Source organism: Bombina bombina, chromosome 2 (assembly GCF_027579735.1).
Source record: "Bombina bombina isolate aBomBom1 chromosome 2, aBomBom1.pri, whole genome shotgun sequence".
Taxonomy (NCBI): Eukaryota; Metazoa; Chordata; class Amphibia; order Anura; family Bombinatoridae; genus Bombina; species Bombina bombina.
The window spans coordinates 437,684,163-437,704,007 of NC_069500.1; the positions used below are offsets into that span (position 1 = coordinate 437,684,163).

Here is a 19,845-nt window from a genome sequence, read left to right on the forward strand (position 1 = left end):
GACTAGATAGGATGTGTGAGAGGACTATGGTGATATATTTAGTTTTTATATCTTCAATCAAAAGTTTGTTATTTTATAATAGCACCGGAGTGTGTTATTCCTTCTCTGGTAGAATTTGAAGAAGAATCTACCTGAGTTTTTCTATGATTTTAGCCGGAGTAGTTAAGATCATATTGCTGTTTCTCGGCCATCTGAGGAGAGGTAAACTTCAGATCAGGGGACAGTAGGCAGATTAATCTGCAAAGAGGTATGTAGCAGTTTATTATTTTCTGACATGGAATTGATGAGAAAATCCTGCCATACCGTTATAATGTAAACTCAGCCTTGAATGCAGTAGATGTAGCTGATATCAGGCTGTCATGTATGTATATTTTACACTTCAGTTTTCTGGGAAATGGTACTTCTCTGGCTTTTAAACTGTATACATAGACTTAACCTATTTTGCAGGGACTTGCAATAGGTTTTAAATGACAATTAATTATTGAGGTAAAACGTTTTTTTGCTGGCATGTAAAAACGTTTTTTTCTCTGAGGTACTGGGTGAAAAAATGTTTTGGGCACTTTTTTTCCACTTGGCAATAGTTTTGATTTAAATTAGAGCAGTTCACTGATCCCTCTCACTGTTATGTGTGTGGGGGAGGGGCCATTTTGGTGCTTTCACTATGCATCAGAAAAACTCAGTCAGAGGTTCATTTTCTTCCTGCATGATCCGGTTCATCTCTACAGAGTTCAGGGATCTCAAGAGTCTTTTTTGAGGGAAGTAATCATTCACAGCAGAGCTGTGCTGATTGTATTGACTGTGATATAAAAAAACGTTTATTTGTGTATTTTTTTCTGCTCCCTGGGTTAGTTATCATTTGCTGAGGGGAACAATCCTTTGCTAAAACTGTATATTCTGACAAAGATTGATGCTATAACTTAATTATTTTATCTGTTATAATATTTTCTGTGCTTCTTAAAGGCACAGTTCGTTTTCATATTATTTGTAAATTACTTTGAAAAGTATTTCCAAGTTGCTGTTTATTTGCTAGTGTGTTAAACATGTCTGATTCAGAGGAATATCTCTGTGCTATATGTGTTAATGCCAAAGTGGAGCCCAATAGAAATTTATGTACTAAATGTATTGATGCTACTTTAAAAAATAGTCAATCTGTACAAATTGAACATATTTCACCAAACAACGAGGGGAGAGTTATGCCGACTAACTCGCCTCACGTGTCAGTACCTGCATCTCCCGCTCAGGAGGTGCGTGATATTGTAGCGCCGAGTGCATCTGGGCGGCCATTACAAATCACATTACAAGATATGGCTACTGTTATGACTGAAGTTTTGGCTAAACTACCAGAACTAAGAGGTAAACGTGATCACTCTGGGATGAGAACAGAGTGCGCTGATAATGCAAGGGCCATGTCTGATACTGCGTCACAGTTTGCAGAACGTGAAGACGGAGAGCTTCATTCTGTGGGTGACGGTTCTGATCCAAATAAACTGGACTCAGACATTTCAAATTTTAAATTTAAGCTTGAGAACCTCCGTGTGTTACTAGGGGAGGTATTAGCGGCTCTGAATGATTGTAACACAGTTGCAATCCCAGAAAAAATGTGTAGGTTGGATAAATATTTTGCGGTACCGACGAGTACTGACGTTTTTCCTATACCTAAGAGACTTACTGACATTGTTACTAAGGAGTGGGATAGACCCGGTGTGCCTTTCTCACCCCCTCCTATATTCAGAAAAATGTTTCCAATAGACGCCGCCACACGGGACTTATGGCAAATGGTCCCTAAGGTGGAGGGAGCAGTTTCTACTTTAGCTAAGCGTACCACTATCCCAGTGGAGGATAGCTGTGCTTTTTCAGATCCAATGGATAAAAAATTAGAGGGTTACCTTAAGAAAATGTTTGTTCAACAAGGGTTTATATTGCAACCTCTTGCATGTATTGCGCCTGTCACGGCTGCAGCAGCATTTTGGTTTGAGTCTCTGGAAGAGACACTTCAATCATCCACACTAGATGACATCACACACAAACTTAAATTCCTTAAGTTAGCTAATTCATTTATTTCAGATGCCGTAGTACATTTAACTAAACTTGCGGCTAAAAATTCAGGATTCGCCATTCAGGCACGCAGAGCTCTGTGGCTAAAATCCTGGTCAGCTGATGTTACGTCTAAATCTAAATTGCTTAATATTCCTTTCAAAGGGCAGACCTTATTCGGGCCCGGCTTGAAAGAGATTATTGATGACATTACAGGAGGTAAAGGTCATGCCCTGCCTCAGGACAAGGCCAAAGCCAAGGCTAGACAGTCCAATTTTCGTTCCTTTCGTAATTTCAAAGCAGGAGCAGCATCAACTTCCTCTGCACCAAAACAGGAAGGAGCTGTTGCTCGCTACAGACAAGGCTGGAAACCTAACCAGTCCTGGAACAGGGGCAAACAGGCCAGAAAACCTGCTGCTGCCCCTAAGACAGCATGAATTGAGGGCCCCCGATCCGGGACCGGATCTAGTGGGGGGCAGACTTTCCCTCTTCGCCCAGGCTTGGGCAAGAGATGTTCAGGATCCCTGGGCGTTAGAGATCATATCTCAGGGATACCTTCTGGACTTCAAATCCTCTCCCCCAAGAGGGAGATTTCATCTGTCAAGGTTGTCAACAAACCTAACAAAGAAGGAAGCGTTTCTACGCTGCGTACAAGATCTTTTATTAATGGGAGTGATCCATCCAGTTCCGCGGTTGGAACAAGGACAAGGGCTTTACTCAAATCTGTTTGTAGTTCCCAAAAAGAGGGAACCTTCAGGCCAATCTTGGATTTAAAGATCCTAAACAAATTCCTAAGAGTTCCATCGTTCAAGATGGAAACTATTCGAACAATTTTGCCCATGATCCAAGAGGGTCAGTACTTGACCACAGTGGATTTAAAGGATGCTTACCTTCACATACCGATTCACAGAAGTCATTACCGGTATCTAAGGTTTGCCTTTTTAGACAGGCATTACCAGTTTGTAGCTCTTCCATTCGGACTGGCTACGGCTCCAAGAATCTTCACAAAGGTTCTGGGCACTCTTCTGGCGGTACTAAGACCGCGAGGAATTTCAGTAGCTCCGTACTTAGACGACATACTGATACAAGCTTCAAGCTTTCAAACTGCCAAATCTCATACAGAGATAGTACTGGCATTTCTAAGGTCGCATGGATGGAAAGTGAACGAAGAGAAAAGTTCTCTCTTTCCACTCACAAGAGTTCCCTTCCTGGGGACTCTGATAGATTCTGTAGAAATGAAGATTTACCTGACAGAGGACAGGTTAACAAAACTTCAAAATGCATGCCGTGTCCTTCATTCCATTCAAGAGACCAGAAATTCTCTTCTATGGTGGCTTTATCGGCCACATCTGTCCAGGGGAATGCCATTCAGCAGGCCAGACTGGTCAATTGTAACAACAGACGCCAGCCTACTAGGTTGGGGCGCTGTCTGGAATTCTCTGAAGGCTCAGGGACTATGGAATCAGGAGGAGAGTCTTCTTCCAATAAACATTCTGGAATTGAGAGCAGTCCTCAATGCTCTTCTGGCTTGGCCCCAGTTAGCAACTCGGGGGTTCATCAGGTTCCAGTCGGACAACATCACGACTGTAGCTTATATCAACCATCAGGGAGGGACAAGAAGCTCCCTAGCAATGATGGAAGTATCGAAGATAATTCGCTGGGCAGAGTCTCACTCTTGCCACCTGTCTGCAATCCACATCCCGGGAGTGGAGAACTGGGAGGCGGATTTCTTAAGTCGTCAGACTTTTCATCCGGGGGAGTGGGAACTTCATCCAGAGGTCTTTGCCCAAATACTTCCACGTTGGGGCAAACCAGAGATAGATCTCATGGCGTCTCGACAGAACGCCAAGCTTCCGCGCTACGGGTCCAGATCCAGGGATCCGGGAGCGGTCCTGATAGATGCCTTGACAGCACCATGGACCTTCAGGATGGCTTATGTGTTTCCACCTTTCCCGATGCTTCCTCGATTGATTGCCAGAATCAAACAGGAGAAAGCATCAGTGATTCTAATAGCGCCTGCATGGACACGCAGGACTTGGTATACAGATCTGGTGGACATGTCATTCTGTCCACCTTGGTCGTTACCTCTGAAACAGGACCTTCTGATTCAGGGTCCTTTTAAACATCAAAATCTAACTTCTCTGAAGCTGACTGCTTGGAAATTGAACGCTTGATCTTATCAAAGCGTGGTTTTTCTGAGTCAGTTATTGATACCTTAATACAGGCTAGGAAGCCTGTCACCAGAAAGATTTACCATAAAATATGGCGTAAATACCTATATTGGTGCGAATCCAAAGGTTACTCTTGGAGTAAGGTTAGGATTCCTAGGATATTGTCTTTTCTACAAGAAGGTTTAGAAAAGGGGTTATCCGCTAGTTCCTTAAAGGGACAGATCTCAGCTCTGTCCATTCTGTTACACAAGCGTCTGTCAGAAGTTCCAGACGTTCAGGCTTTTTGTCAGGCTTTGGCCAGGATTAAACCTGTGTTTAAAGCTGTGGCTCCACCATGGAGTTTAAACCTTGTTCTTAACGTTTTACAGGGTGTTCCGTTTGAACCCCTTCATTCCATTGATATAAAGTTGTTATCTTGGAAAGTTCTGTTTTTAATGGCTATTTCCTCGGCTCGAAGAGTCTCTGAGTTATCAGCCTTACATTGTGATTCTCCTTATTTGATTTTTCACTCGGATAAGGTAGTTCTGCGTACTAAGCCTGGGTTCTTACCTAAGGTAGTCACTAACAGGAATATCAATCAGGAGATTGTTGTTCCATCCTTGTGCCCAAATCCTTCTTCGAGGAAGGAACGTCTTTTGCACAATCTGGATGTAGTTCGTGCCCTTAAAGGGCCATGATACCCACATTTTTTCTTTCATGATTTAGAAAGAGAATGCCATTTTAAGCATCTTTCTAATTCACTTCTATTATCTAATTTGTTTTATTCTCTTGATATTCTTTGCTGAAAAGCATATCTAGATATGCTCAGTAGCTGCTGATTGGTTGCTTCACATAGAAGTCTCATGTGATTGGCTCACCCATGTGCATTGCTTTTTCTTCAAATAAGGATATCTCAAAAATGAAGCAAAATAAATAATAGAAGTAAATTGTAATGTTGTTTAAATTTGTATGTTCTATCTGAATCATGAAAGAAAGATTTTGGGTTTAGTGGCCCTTTAAATTTTATTTACAGGCAACTAAAGATTTTCGACAAACGTCTTCCCTGTTTGTCGTTTACTCTGGTCAGAGGAGAGGTCAAAAAGCTTCTGCTACCTCTCTCTCTTTTTGGCTTCGTAGCATAATTCGTTTAGCTTATGAGACTGCTGGACAGCAGCCTCCTGAAAGAATTACAGCTCATTCCACTAGAGCTGTGGCTTCCACTTGGGCCTTTAAGAATGAGGCCTCTGTTGAACAGATTTGCAAGGCTGCAACTTGGTCTTCGCTTCATACTTTTTCCAAATTTTACAAATTTGACACTTTTGCTTCCTCGGAGGCTATTTTTGGGAGAAAGGTTCTTCAGGCAGTGGTTCCTTCTGTATAAAGAGCCTGCCTATCCCTCCCGTCATCCGTGTACTTTTGCTTTGGTATTGGTATCCCACAAGTAATGATGACCCGTGGACTGATCACACTTAACAGAAGAAAACATAATTTATGCTTACCTGATAAATTCCTTTCTTCTGTAGTGTGATCAGTCCACGGCCCGCCCTGTTTTTTAAGGCAGGTAAATATTTTTTAAATTATACTCCAGTCACCACTACACCCTTGGCTTCTCCTTTCTCGTTGGTCCTTGGTCGAATGACTGGAGGTGACGTAGAGGGGAGGAGCTATATAGCAACTCTGCTGGGTGAATCCTCTTGCACTTCCTGTAGGGGAGCAGTTAATATCCCACAAGTAATGATGACCCGTGGACTGATCACACTACAGAAGAAAGGAATTTATCAGGTAAGCATAAATTATGTTTCTTTCATATTCCTTATTGTATTGAGTTCTTATGGTGCCATTTTGAAAAAAGCTCTCAAAATGGTTTTCATTAAAGTTTAGGAATTTATTTTACTATAATCTAACATATAAACCTTTGTTCAGACATTCAGGAGATATAGTAGTCTGGTGATCAAGTAATCCATTCCTCTATAGAACCTCAACTTCTGCCAGTGCTACAGAGCACAAGTTTAGAAACATATTCATCCAGAATTGTTTCAGAATTAAGTACTCGCTCTTGTTCACTGCTTTTTCTCATTTTCAGCTGGGCTATTGCAGTATTTTACTATCCAATATATTATATTTCTCTTGTTAAGTGTGTTCAGTCCACGAGTCATCCATTACTTATGGGATATATTCTCCTTCCCAACAGGAAGTTGCAAGAGGATCACCCAAGCAGAGCTGCTATATAGCTCCTCCCCTCACATGTCATACCCAGTCATTCTCTTGCAACCCTCAACAAAGAAGGAGGTCGCGAGAGGAGCTGGAGTTTTTACTTAACTATTCTTCAATCAAAAGTTTGTTATTTTAAATGGCACCGGAGTGTGCTGTTATTCTATCTCAGGCAGTATTTGGAAGAAGAAACTGCCTGCGTTTTTTTCTATGATCTTAGCAGGCGTAACTAAGATCCACTGGCTGTTCTCGACATTCTGAGGAGTGGGGTAACTTCAGAAACTGGGAATAGCATGCGGGGTCCTCCGCAAATGAGGTATGTGCAGTACATTATTTTCTGGGAATGGAATTGACTAAGAAAATACTGCTGTTACCGTATGATGTAAGTACAGCCTTAAATGCAGTAGTGGCAACTGGTATCAGGCTGATAAATGTATGCGCAGTCGAGTTATTTTCTAGGTACTAGAATTTGACTGAGAAAATACTGTTAAAACTGAAATAATACTTAAGCCTTATCTGCAGTGGTAGCGACTGGTAGCAGGCTTAGTGATAACTTTGCATGACATTGGAAAATGTTGTTTTTTAATAAAACGTTTACTGGCATGTTATTCGTTTTTGTGAGGTACTTTGGTGATAAATCTCTTTGGGCATGATTTTTTTCCACATGGCTAACATATATTTTCTGCATGGAAACCGTTATATCAGGGCTCCCACTGTTGTAATAGGAGTGGGAGGGACCTTGTTTTAGCGCCTTGTTGCGCAGTTAAAATTCTAGCACAGTCTTCCTGCTTCTTCCTCCTTGATCCAGGACGTCTCTAGAGAGCTCAGGGGTCTGCAAAATTCATTTTTGAGGGAGGTAATCAGTCACAGCAGATCTGTGACAGTGTGTTTGACTGTGATTAAAAGCGTTAAATCTTAATTGATATCCGTTTTATCCGTTTTGGGTATTGAGGGGTTAATCATCCTTTTGCTAATGGGTGCAATCCTCTGCTAATAATACACTTCTTGTTAAGAATTGTTTAATTATATCTGTATTTTTGAAGCGCTGCAGCGTTTTTTTATATTGCTTGAAAACTTATTGAAAGTGATTTCCAAGCTTGCTAGTTTCATTGCTAAGTCTGTTTAAACATGTCTGATTCAGAGGAAACTGTTTGTTCATCATGTTCAAAAGCCAATGTGGAGCCCAATAGAACGATGTGTACCAATTGTATTGATATTGCTTTGAATAAAAGTCAATCTGTACCGATAGAGAAACTATCACCAGACAACGAGGGGGAAGTTATGCCGCCTAACTCTCCTCACGTGTCAGTACCTGCGTCTCCCGCTCGGGAGATGCGTAAGATTGAGACGCCAAGTACATCTAGGCCCTTACAAATCACTTTACATGATATGGCTAATGTTATGAAAGAAGTATTATATAATATGCCCGAATTAAGGGGCAAGCGTGATAGCTCTGGGTTAAGGACAGAGCGCGCTGATGACACGAGAGCCATGTCTGATACTGCGTCACAATTTGCAGAACATGAGGACGGTGAGCTTCATTCTGTCGGTGACGGTTCTGATCCGGGGAGACCGGATTCAGAAATTTCAAATTTGAAATTTAAGCTTGAGAACCTCCTTGTGTTACTAGGGGAGGTATTAGCGGCTCTGAATGATTGCGACACGGTGGCAATTCCAGAGAAATTGTGTAGGTTGGATAGATACTATGCGGTACCGGTGTGTACTGACGTTTTTCCTATACCAAAAAGACTTACAGAAATTATAAGTAAGGAGTGGGATAGACCCGGTGTGCCTTTTTCCCCTCCCCCGATATTTAGAAAAATGTTTCCTATAGACGCCACCACACGAGACTTATGGCAGACGGTCCCTAAGGTGGAGGGAGCAGTTTCTACTTTAGCCAAACGTACCGGGAGGATAGCTGTGCTTTCTCAGATCCAATGGATAAAAAATTAGAGGGTTATCTTAAGAAAATGTTTGTTCAACAGGGTTTTATATTGCAGCCTCTTGCATGCATTGCGCCTGTCACGGCTGCAGCGGCATTCTGGTTTGAGTCTCTGGAAGAGGCGATTCGCACAGCGCCATTGGATGAGGCTTTGAGCAAAGTTAGAACCCTTAAGCAAGCTAATGTGTTTGTTTCAGATGCCGTAGTACATCTAACCAAACTTACGGCTAAAAATTCCGGATTCGCCATTCAGGCGCGCAGAGCGCTCTGGCTTAAATCCTGGTCAGCGGATGTAACTTCCAAATCTAAGCTACTTAACATTCCTTTCAAAGGGCAGACCTTATTCGGGCCCGGCTTGAAGGAAATTATTGCTGACATTATGGGAGGTAAGGGCCACGCCCTTCCTCAGGACAGGGCCAAACCAAAGGCCAAACAGTCTAATTTTCGTGCCTTTCGTAACTTCAAGGCAGGAGCAGCATCAACTTCCTCCGCTCCAAAACAGGAAGGAACTACTGCTCGTTACAGACAGGGTTGGAAAGGCAACCAGTCATGGAACAAGGGCAAGCAGGCCAGAAAGCCTACTCCCGCCCCTAAGACAGCATGAAGAGAGGGCCCCCTATCCGGAAACGGATCTAGTGGGGGGCAGACTTTCTCTCTTCGCCCAGGCTTGGGCAAGAGATGTGCAGGATCCCTGGACGTTGAAGATTATATCTCAGGGATACCTTCTGGATTTCAAAACCTCTCCTCCACAAGGGAGGTTCCATCTATCGAGGTTATCAACAAACCTAGTAAAGAGAGAGGCATTTCTACAATGTGTACAAGACCTCTTAATCATGGGAGTGATCCACTCAGTTCCGCGATCGGAACAGGGACAATTATTTTACTCAAATCTATTTGTGGTTCCCAAAAAAGAGGGAACCTTCAGACCAATCTTGGACTTAAAGATCTTAAACAAATTCCTAAGGGTACCATCGTTCAAGATGGAAACCATTCGAACCATCCTACCCATGATCCAAGAGGGTCAATATATGACCACAGTGGACTTAAAGGATGCTTACCTTCACATACCGATTCACAAAGATCATTATGTCAGCGATTTACATCCCAGGCGTGGAGAACTGGGAGGCGGATTTCCTAAGTTGCCAGACTTTTCATTTGGGAGAGTGGGAACTTCACCCGGAGGTATTTGCTCAACTGATTCGTCGTTGGGGCAAACCGGATCTGGATCTCATGGCATCTCGCCAGAACGCGAAGCTTCCTTGTTACGGATCCAGGGACCCGGGAGCGGTGCTAGTAGATGCATTAGCAGCCCCTTGGGTTTTCAACATAGCTTATGTGTTTCCACCATTTCCGTTGCTACCTCAACTGATTGCCAGGATCAAACAGGAGAGGGCATCGGTAATTCTGATAGCGCCTGCGTGGCCACGCAGGACCTGGTATGCAGACCTAGTGGACATGTCGTCCTGTCCACCATGGTCTCTACCTCTGAAGCAGGACCTTCTGATTCAGGGTCCTTTCAACCATCCAAACCTAATTTCTCTGAGGCTGACTGCCTAGAAATTGAACGCTTGATTCTATCAAAGCGTGGGTTTTCGGATTCAGTTATTGATACATTAATACAGGCTCGGAAACCTGTGACCAGAAAAATTTACCATAAGATATGGCGTAAATATTTATATTGGTGCGAATCCAAGAGTTACTCATGGAGTAAGGTTAGGATTCCTAGGATATTGGCTTTTCTACAAGAGGGTTTAGAAAAGGGTTTATCCGCTAGTTCGCTAAAGGGACAGATTTCCGCTCTGTCTATTCTTTTACACAAACGTCTGGCAGAGAATCCAGACATCCAGGCTTTTTGTCAGGCTTTGGCTAGAATTAAACCTGTGTTTAAAGCTGTTGCTCCTCCGTGGAGCTTAAACTTGGTTCTTAAAGTTCTTCAGGGTGTTCCGTTTGAACCCCTTCATTCCATTGATATTAAGCTTTTATCTTGGAAAGTTTTGTTTTTGATGGCTATTTCCTCGGCTCGAAGAGTCTCTGAGTTATCTGCCTTACATTGTGATTCTCCTTATCTGATCTTTCATTCAGACAAGGTAGTACTGTGTACTAAACCTGGGTTTTTACCTAAGGTTGTTTCTAACAGGAATATCAATCAAGAGATTGTTGTTCCATCATTATGTCCTAATCCTTCTTCAAAGAAGGAACGTCTTTTGCATAATCTAGACGTGGTCCGTGCTCTGAAGTTCTACTTACAGGCAACTAAAGATTTTAGACAAACTTCTTCTCTGTTTGTCTTTTACTCTGGACAGAGGAGAGGTCAAAAGGCTTCGGCTACCTCTCTCTCTTTTTGACTTCGTAACATAATACGTTTAGCCTATGAGACTGCTGGACAGCAGCCTCCTGAAAGAATTACAGCTCATTCCACTAGAGCTGTGGCTTCCACCTGGGCCTTTAAGAATGAGGCCTCTGTTGAACAAATTTGCAAGGCTGCAACTTGGTCTTCACTTCATACTTTTTCCAAATTTTCCAAATTTGACACTTTCGCTTCTTCGGAGGCTGGTTTTGGGAGAAAGGTTCTACAGGCAGTGGTTCCTTCTGTTTAATGTTCCTGCCTTGTCCCTCCCATCATCCGTGTACTTAGCTTTGGTATTGGTATCCCATAAGTAATGGATGACCCGTGGACTGAACACACTTAACAAGAGAAAACATAATTTATGCTTACCTGATAAATTTATTTCTCTTGTAGTGTGTTCAGTCCACGGCCCGCCCTGTCTTTTTAAGGCAGGTTCTAAATTTTAAAATTATAACTCCAGTCACCACTGCACCTTATAGTTTCTCCTTTCTCGTCATGTTTCGGTCGAATGACTGGATATGACATGTGAGGGGAGAAGCTATATAGCAGCTCTGCTTGGGTGATCCTCTTGCAACTTCCTGTTGGGAAGGAGAATATATCCAATAAGTAATGGATGACCCGTGGACTGAACACACTACAAGAGAAATAAATTTATCAGATAAGCATAAATTATGTTTTCCTTCTTAATACAGGGAGAGTCCACAGCTGCATTCCTTGTGGGAAATACTGAACCTGGCCACCAGAAGGAGGCAAAGACACCTCAGCCAAAGGCTTAAATACTTCCCCCACTACCCTCATCCCCCAGTCATTCTTTGCCTTTCGTCACAGGAGGTTGCCAGAGAAGTGTCAGAAGATTTCGGTGTAGTTCCTTAGAAAGGGTATCTGCCCTTCGATATGGGACGTTTAAATAGTCTTGGCAGCCTCTTAGTGAGAGAATTGATGAAAGTTAGAGTCTGGAGATGCAGGAAGAGTCTTTCTACGAAACCATCCAGACTCATATTAACAACTCCTAAGCAATCAGCATTGACGAGTTTCGCTGCCTGCTTTTCTTCACTCAAGTCCATGTCAGAAGCGATGCTACAGTCTGTCACACTTGAAGGACCGTGTTTTCTGTTCCACGGCATAGATTCCAGTAAGATAGTTTCATTTCTTACACATATTGCAAACGCTAGAAGACAGGGTCACAGTGTGACTCCTTTTATTTGTATGGAATAAAGTGTTAATATATCCTGAGGGGGATTATGAACAGTTGGGTTTAATCATATATGCTTTATTTGATTTTATGCTGCTTTATGTGTGAGATGTTTATGGGCTCATAGGCTGAGATGGAACATACAGGTTTCACTTTCACTTTGAAAGTTGCGCAGTTTACAAGCTTGGCGTACTTTTTCTCATAACAGGGGCAGTCCTGCATTGCGCGCCATGTGACCGGAATAGTCGAGGCTTCCATTTCCTTTCTCTTGACCGAGTTACTACAGGAGAGCAGTTTTATCTCTGTTCTGTCTGAGTCATAGGTGGTGGTGAGTGCCCCAGCCATTGGGGGTATAAAGGTGCCATTTTGTTTTTTTTTTAATTTAAAATAAAGTTTGTTTTTTCTGTAGTCCTCTGCATATTGTACTTTAGCTATGGAGGATTCTGAATCTTTACCGGGTTCTCTCTCTATTTTAAAGAGTAATGCCTGTTTATATTGTGAGGAAGCTCAAGGATATCCACCCTCTCAATTATGCCTTGATAAGGGGATTATATCAAATAAAGTTGACATGTTTGATACCACTGAGCCGCCCACCTCTGAGGAGTCCTCGTCCAGTGAGGTGCACACCCTACTTGCATCTTTTTAAACACATGCAGCTTCCCATTTTCGCCAGACATTACTGCGCAGTTTCATACGGCGGTGTCTGCGGCCGTTAGTGCTTTCCCTTGCACTGCTAAGCGCAAGTAAAAGGTTAAATCTTGCACTCCTGCCCAGGAGGACATCATGTAATTTGTCGGATATATCTGATCAGTTATCCGAGGAGGAGATTCTCTCTGAAACTTGAGAGTATGAACTTTCAGGGTTGAAGTCTGCTGCCTATAATCCTCCGCCTGTGGAGGATCCCATTTTTAGATTAAGGACAGAAAGTTTATGCTTTCTACTAAAGGGTCCTAAATGTTATGGCAATCATAATTAAGGACGAGTGGGACAGGATTAGATTCCTCTTCCCTGTCGTCTGCCTTTTAAGGATCCCGGTTCCGGGATCTTTATGAGGGTGGGGTTTCTTTTTCCCATCCCTACTTGATTGGTGCTATTTTTACGCTTGCCACACGTAATACTAGCCCATGTGAGGATAGTTGGTTATTTATAGAGCCGCCGGATATAAGGATGGAAACTCTGTTAAACAGGATATTTTAACCTATGGGATATTATTTTTTTACTGGTGACGCTTGTCGCCACAGTTGCTGGAGCGGCTACATTTTGGTGCGTCTTCTTCTCAAAATAGATTGAGGTGGAGGGTTCCCTTGATACTTTTCAGGAACGAATTACAGCCTTCTGGGTTACTAATTCTTTTATCTATACTGTTATTACGCAGATTAATTAGCCTAAGGCTAAGACTTTTTCTGTTCAGGCCGTAAGGCGCTCTGACAGATATAACTTCTAAGTCTAGTCACTTTCCCTCTCCTTTAAGGGAAAGAGTTTGTCTACCTCCACGGTTTCAGGGGCAAGGGTACCTTCATACCGTAAGATAAGGAGAACAAAGGTCGTATTTTCATTCCTTTAGTTCTGATAAAGCCCAGCGTCAGAGGCCTCCGCAAAGCCAGAGCAAACCAAGAGGTCTTGGATGCCGGCTCAGTCCTGGAATACATCCAAGCAGAGCAAGAAGCCCGTTGATACTCTTTCCGCATGAGGGGGCGGCCCCCGGTCCTTTTTTGGATCGTGTAGTGGGCAGACTGTCGCTCTTTCAGAGGCTTGGTTCAGGGACATGCAGGATCCTTGGGTCCTGGAGGTCATAGTTCAGGGTTACAAGATAGGGTTCAAATCTCATCCACCCAGGGGCAGATTCTTCCTCTCAACCTGTCTTCAAGACTGGGAAAGAGGGAAGCCTTTATGGGGTGCAACATTTCGTGGTCCCAAAGAAGGAGGGAACTTTCCGTCCAGTTCTGGACCTAAAGTGCTTAAACAAATTTCTAAACGTCCCCTCGTCAAGATGGAGACAATAAGGTCCATCCTTCCCTTAATTCAGGAAGGGCAGTTTATGACCACTATAGATCTGAAGGAGGCATCCCTTCACCTTCCAATCCACAGGGAACACTTCCAGTTCCTCAGGTTTGCGTTCCTGGACCAGCATTTCCAGTTCATTGCACTTCCGTTTGGTCCAGCTACTGCTCCAAGAATTTTTATGAAGGTTCTAGGGTCTCTTCTAGCAGTCGCCAGAACCCGGGGGTAGCACTATCTCCCTACTTGGACGATATTCTGGTACAAGCACCATCGTTTAGTCTGGCGGAAGAAAGGAGTTCTCTTATTCCAAACCCCAGGGTGGAATTCCTGGGCACGATAATAGACTCCATAGACATGAGAATATTTCTAACAGACCAGAGAAGTTGCAAGCTAGATTTTATATGTCTTGCCCTCCAGACCTTCTTAAGGCCATCTTTGGCTCAGTTTATGGAGGTGATTGGTCTCATGGTGTCCAGCATGGACATCGTTCTCTTTGCCAGGTTCCACCTCAGGCCGTTGCGACTGTGCATACTGAGGCAGTGGAACGGTGATCATTTGGATCCATCTCAACAGATTTCTCTGGACAACCGGTCGAGAGAATCGCTCTCTTGGTGGTTCTGTCCGGATCACCTGTCCCAAGGGGCTACTTTTTAAGATCATCCTGAGTGACTGTGACTACGGACGCAAGTCTGTCAGGATGGGGAGCTGTTTGGGGCACCTAGAAGGCGCAGGGCCTGTGGACGCAGGAGGAGAGCTCCCTCCTGTTCAACATTCTAGACCTTCGGGCAATATTCAGTGCTCTGAAGGCTTGGCCCCTACTGGGTTCATCCCAATTTATCTAATTCTAATCAGACAATATATCCTTTGTGGCTTACATCAACCATCAGGGGGGAACAAGAAGCTCCCTAGCAATGAGGGAAGTATCTCGGATTCTGGAGTGGGCGGAGACCCACAACTGTTCAGCGATCCGCATTCTGGGTGTGGACATCTGGGAAGAAGATTTTCTCAGCAGACAATCCTTTCATCCGGGGGAATGGTCTCTCCATCCCGAAGTGTTTGCGGAGATATGCAACAGGTGGAGAACGACGGAGATAGATCTCATGGCGTCCCGTCTTAATACCAAGCTTCCCAGATATGGGTTGAGGTCCAGGGAACCTCAGGCGGAACCAATAGATGCATTAGCGGTGCCTTGACAGTTCAATCTAATTTCTCCTTTGCTGCCATTACCACTCCTTCCTCGAGTGGTGGCTTGAATCATACAGGAGTAGGCGTCAGTGATACGGATTGCTCCATTGTGGCTGCGAAGGATATGGTTCGCGGATCTAGTGGGGATGTCGTCATCTCCTCTTTAAAGGTTACCTTGTCGCAGGGATCTGCTGGAACAAGGCCCCTTTCTTCATCGAAATCTATATTCTCTGAGGCTGACTCTGTGGAGATTGAACACTTAGTCTTAGCCAAGAGAGGGTTTTCTGAGAGTGTTATTGATGCTCTTATTCGAGCTTGTAAGCCGGATACTCGTCACATCTATCATAAGGTGTGGAAGACCTACTTATTCTGGTGTGAAGAGTGTGGTTTGTCCTGGCACAAAGTAAAGGTTACCAGGATTGAAGAAGGGCCTCTCAGCTAGTTCCTTGAAGGGACAGATTTCGTCCCTGTCTGTTTTACTGCACAAGAGGCTCGCTGAGCTTCCGGATGTACAGTATTTTGTTAAGGTTCTGACTAGGATCAGGCCGGTGTTTAGATCGAATGCTCCTCCTTAGAGTTTAAAGCTTGTTCTTAAAGTTTTGCAACGGGCTCCATTTGAGTCTGTGTATGAGGTTGACATTAAGTTGTTGTCTTGGAAGGTTCTTTTTCTACTAGCTATTGCTTCTGCACGCACAGCCTCTGAGATTGCTACTTTGCAATGCGACCCTCCTTATCTGGTGTTCCATGCTGATATGGCTGAACTACGAACGTTTACTGCATAATCTGGATGTGGTTCGTGCCTTGAAGTTCTATCTTCAGGCTACGAAGGAATTTAGACAAACTTTTTCTCAGTTTATCTATTCTGGGAAGCGTAGGGGTCAGAGGGCTTTTTCGACTTCCTTATCTTTTTGGTTGAGGAGTATCATCCGCTTAGCATATGAGTCAGTGGGTCATAAGCCTCCTCAGAGGATTACGGCTCATTCTACGAGAGCAGTGGCTTTCTCTTGGGCCTTCAAAAATGAGGCCTCTATGGATCAGATTTGTAAGTCGGCTACCTGGTCCTCCTTACATACTTTTTCCAAATTTTACAAGTTTGATGTTTTTACTTCTGCTGAAGCAGCCTTCGGGAGAAATGTTTTGCAGGCTGTGGTGCCTCTCTTTTTTACCCTACCGTTAGCATTCAGTTTCCTCTGGAGCTTGGGTATAATTTCCCACAAGTAAGGAATGCAGCTGTGGACTCTCCCTGTATTAAGAAGGAAAACATAAATTATGCTTGCCAGATAATTTCCTTCTGTACAGGGAGAGTCCACTGCTCCCGCCCGTGGTCTCCGATGGGCGGCCCTAAATTTTTATTTATTCTTCTGGCACCTTTTTCACCCTGATATTTCTTCTACTGTTCCTTGTTCCCTCGGCAGAATGACTGGGGGATGAGGGAAGTGGGGGAGGTATTTAAGCCTTTGGCTTGGGTGTCTTTGCCTCCTCCTGGTGGCCATGTTCAGTATTTCCCACAAGTAAGGAATGCAGCTGTGGACTCTCCCTGTACAGAAGGAAAGGAAATTATCTGGTAAGCATATTTTTTTTTTTTGTACTAGGTATATTATACATAAAGCAGTAATATACTGATATTAAAAGGGCAGTATCCTCCATGTTGATGCAAAAAAACAGCAGTACTGTATTAGCTAGTGTATTAAAGAAGAAAATAAATCCTTTTATAAGAAAAGAACAAAAGTGATGTACAGGTTATACCTTTAATAGTTAACTAATAGTGGATACAACTACAAGCTTTTAGGACACTGGAATCCCTTTGTCGATCAGTGTCCTGAAAAGCTTGCAATTATATCCACTATTCATTAGCTATTAAAGGTATCACCTGTACACCACTTTTGTTCTTTTCTTATAAAAAGTACATTCTAATGCAAAAAGTACATGCTTGTATTTTTGGCATTGCTGACCCTAGATAACAAGCCTGGTGACTCCTGAGCAGGGTTCTGTGACTGCTGCTTCTGATTAACTCAACAGCCATGTCATGTCCTGCTTGCAAGTTGCCACTTAAGTGCTTAATATTATCTTAGGTCAGAAATTTAAATGGTACATGCTGTAGCATAACAACATCCCTTTCTCCAACATTGGTGTGTCCGGTCCACGGCGTCATCCATAACTTGTGGGAATATTCTCTTCCCCAACAGGAAATGGCAAAGAGCACAGCAAAAGCTGTCCATATAGTCCCTCCTAGGCTCCGCCCACCCCAGTCATTCTCTTTGCCGCTGAACAAGCAGCATCTCCATGGAGATGGTGAAGAGTATGTGGTGTTTAGTTGTAGTTTTTTATTCTACTATCAAGAGTTTGTTATTTTAAAATAGTGCTGGTATGTACTATTTACTCTGAAACAGAAAAAGATGAAGAGTTCTGTTTGTGAGAGGAGTATGATTTTAGCAGCAGTAACTAAAATCGTTTGCTGTTTCCACATAGGACTGTTGAGATGAGATAACTTCAGTTGGGGGAAACAGTTGGCAGACTTTTCTGCTTAAGGTATGACTAGCCATATTTCTAACAAGACTGTGTAATGCTGGAAGGCTGTCATTTCCCCTCATGGGGACCGGTAAGCCATTTTCTTAGTTTCAAACAGAATAAAGGGCTTAATATGGGCTATAAAACTGGTAGACACTTTTATGGGCTAGATCGATTGCTTTATTTGAGCATTTTATACAGTTTGATGTTGAAATTCACACTTTATAACTTTGGGGAACGTTTTTTTACGTCAGGCACTGGTTTAGACACCTTCCCAGACAGGAAGGGCCTTCTCTGTAGTAGGCAGAGCCTCATTTTCGCGCCATTACTGCGCAGTTACTTTTGAGAGCAGTACATGCAGCTGCATGTGTGTGGGTCTGGAAGTAGTTGAAAAGGTTCCTAGAAGGCTTCATTTGGTATCGTATACCCCCCTGGGTTTGGTAAAGTCGCAGCAAAGGCTGGAGCTGGGACTGTAGAGGGGTTAAAACTGTAAACGGCTCCGGTTTCCTCATTTTAAGGGTTAAAGGTCTGAAATTTGGGGTGCAAGACACTGTGGTGAAAATTTGGTTAAAATTGAACAATTCCTTCATAGTTTTTCACATATTCAGTAAAAAAGTGTGCCCTGTTTAAAATTTAAAGAGACAGTAACGGTTTTGTTTTAAAACGGTTTTTGTACTTTATTGACAAGTTTAAGCCTGTTTAACATGTCTGTGCCTTCAGATAGACTATGTTCTGTATGTATGGAAGCCAATGTGTCTCCCCCTTCAAATATGTGTGATAATTGTGCCATAGCGTCCAAACAAAGTAAGGACAGTACTGCCACAGATAGTAAAGTTGCCCAAGATGATTCATCAGATGAAGGGAGTAGACATAGTTCTACATCATCTCCTTCTGTGTCTACACCAGTTTTGCCCACGCAGGAGACCCCTAGTACTTCTAGCACGCCAATGCTTGTTACTATGCAACAATTGACGGCAGTAATGGATAACTCCATAGCAAATATTTTATCCAAAATCCCTGCATTTCAGAGAAAGCGCGATTGCTCTGTTTTAAACACTGTAGAGCAGGAGAGGGCGCTGATGATAATTGCTCTGTCATACCCTCACACCAATCTGAAGTGGCCATGAGGGAGGGTTTGTCAGATGGGGAAATTTCTGATTCAGGTAGAATTTCTCAACAGGCAGAACCTGATGTTGTGACATTTAAATTTAAATTAGAGCATCTCCGCGCACTGCTTAAGGAGGTGCTATCTACTCTGGATGATTGTGACAACCTGGTCATTCCAGAAAAATTGTGCAAGATGGACAAGTTCCTAGAGGTTCCGGTGCACCCCGACGCTTTTCCTATACCCAAGCGGGTGGCGGACATAGTGAATAAGGAGTGGGAGAAGCCCGGCATACCTTTTGTCCCCCCTCCTATATTTAAGAAATTATTTCCTATGGTCGACCCCAGAAAGGACTAATGGCAGACAGTCCCTAAGGTCGAGGGGGCAGTTTCTACACTAGCCAAGCGCACTACTATTCCTATCGAGGATAATTGTGCTTTCAAAGATCCTATGGATAAAAAATTGGAGGGTTTGCTTAAAAAGATTTTTGTACAGCAAGGTTACCTCCTGCAACCTATTTCTTGCATTATTCCTGTCACTACAGCAGCGTGGTTCTGGTTCGAGGAACTAGAAAAGTCGCTCAGTAGAGAGACTCCGTATGAGGAGGTTATGGACAGAATTCACGCACTTAAGTTAGCTAATTCCTTTATTTTAGATGCCGCTTTGCAGTTAGCTAGATTAGCGGCGAAAAATTCAGGGTTTGCAATTGTGGCGCGCAGGGCGCTCTGTCTAAAGTCTTGGTCAGCGGATGTATCTTCCAAGACAAAATTGCTTAATATCCCTTTCAAGGGTAGAACCCTTTTTGGGCCAGAATTGAAAGAGATTATCTCAGACATCACTGGGGGTAAGGGCCATGCCCTCCCACAAGATAGGCCTTTCAAGGCCAAGAATAAGTCTAATTTTTGTTCCTTTCGCAATTTCAGGAACGGACCGGCCTCCAACTCTGCAGCCTCTAGACAAGAGGGTAATGCTTTGCAAACCAAACCAGCTTGGAAACCGATGCAAGGCTGGAACAAGGGTAAGCAGGCCAAGAAGCCTGCTGCTGCTACCAAAACAGCATGAAGGAGTAGCCCCCGATCCGGGACCGGATCTAGTAGGGGGCAGACTCTCTCTCTTCGCTCAGGCTTGGGCAAGAGATGTTCAGGATCCCTGGGCACTAGAAATAGTTTC

The 19,845-nt window shown here is 43.4% G+C and overlaps 1 protein-coding gene across 1 annotated transcript in view; it reads left to right on the forward strand.

Annotated features, from left to right (window-relative positions):
* CIT (citron rho-interacting serine/threonine kinase) overlaps window positions 1-19,845 on the forward strand; it is an 839,833-nt gene that overhangs the window by 732,826 nt on the left and 87,162 nt on the right. The gene's annotated exons all lie outside the window — the stretch shown is intronic.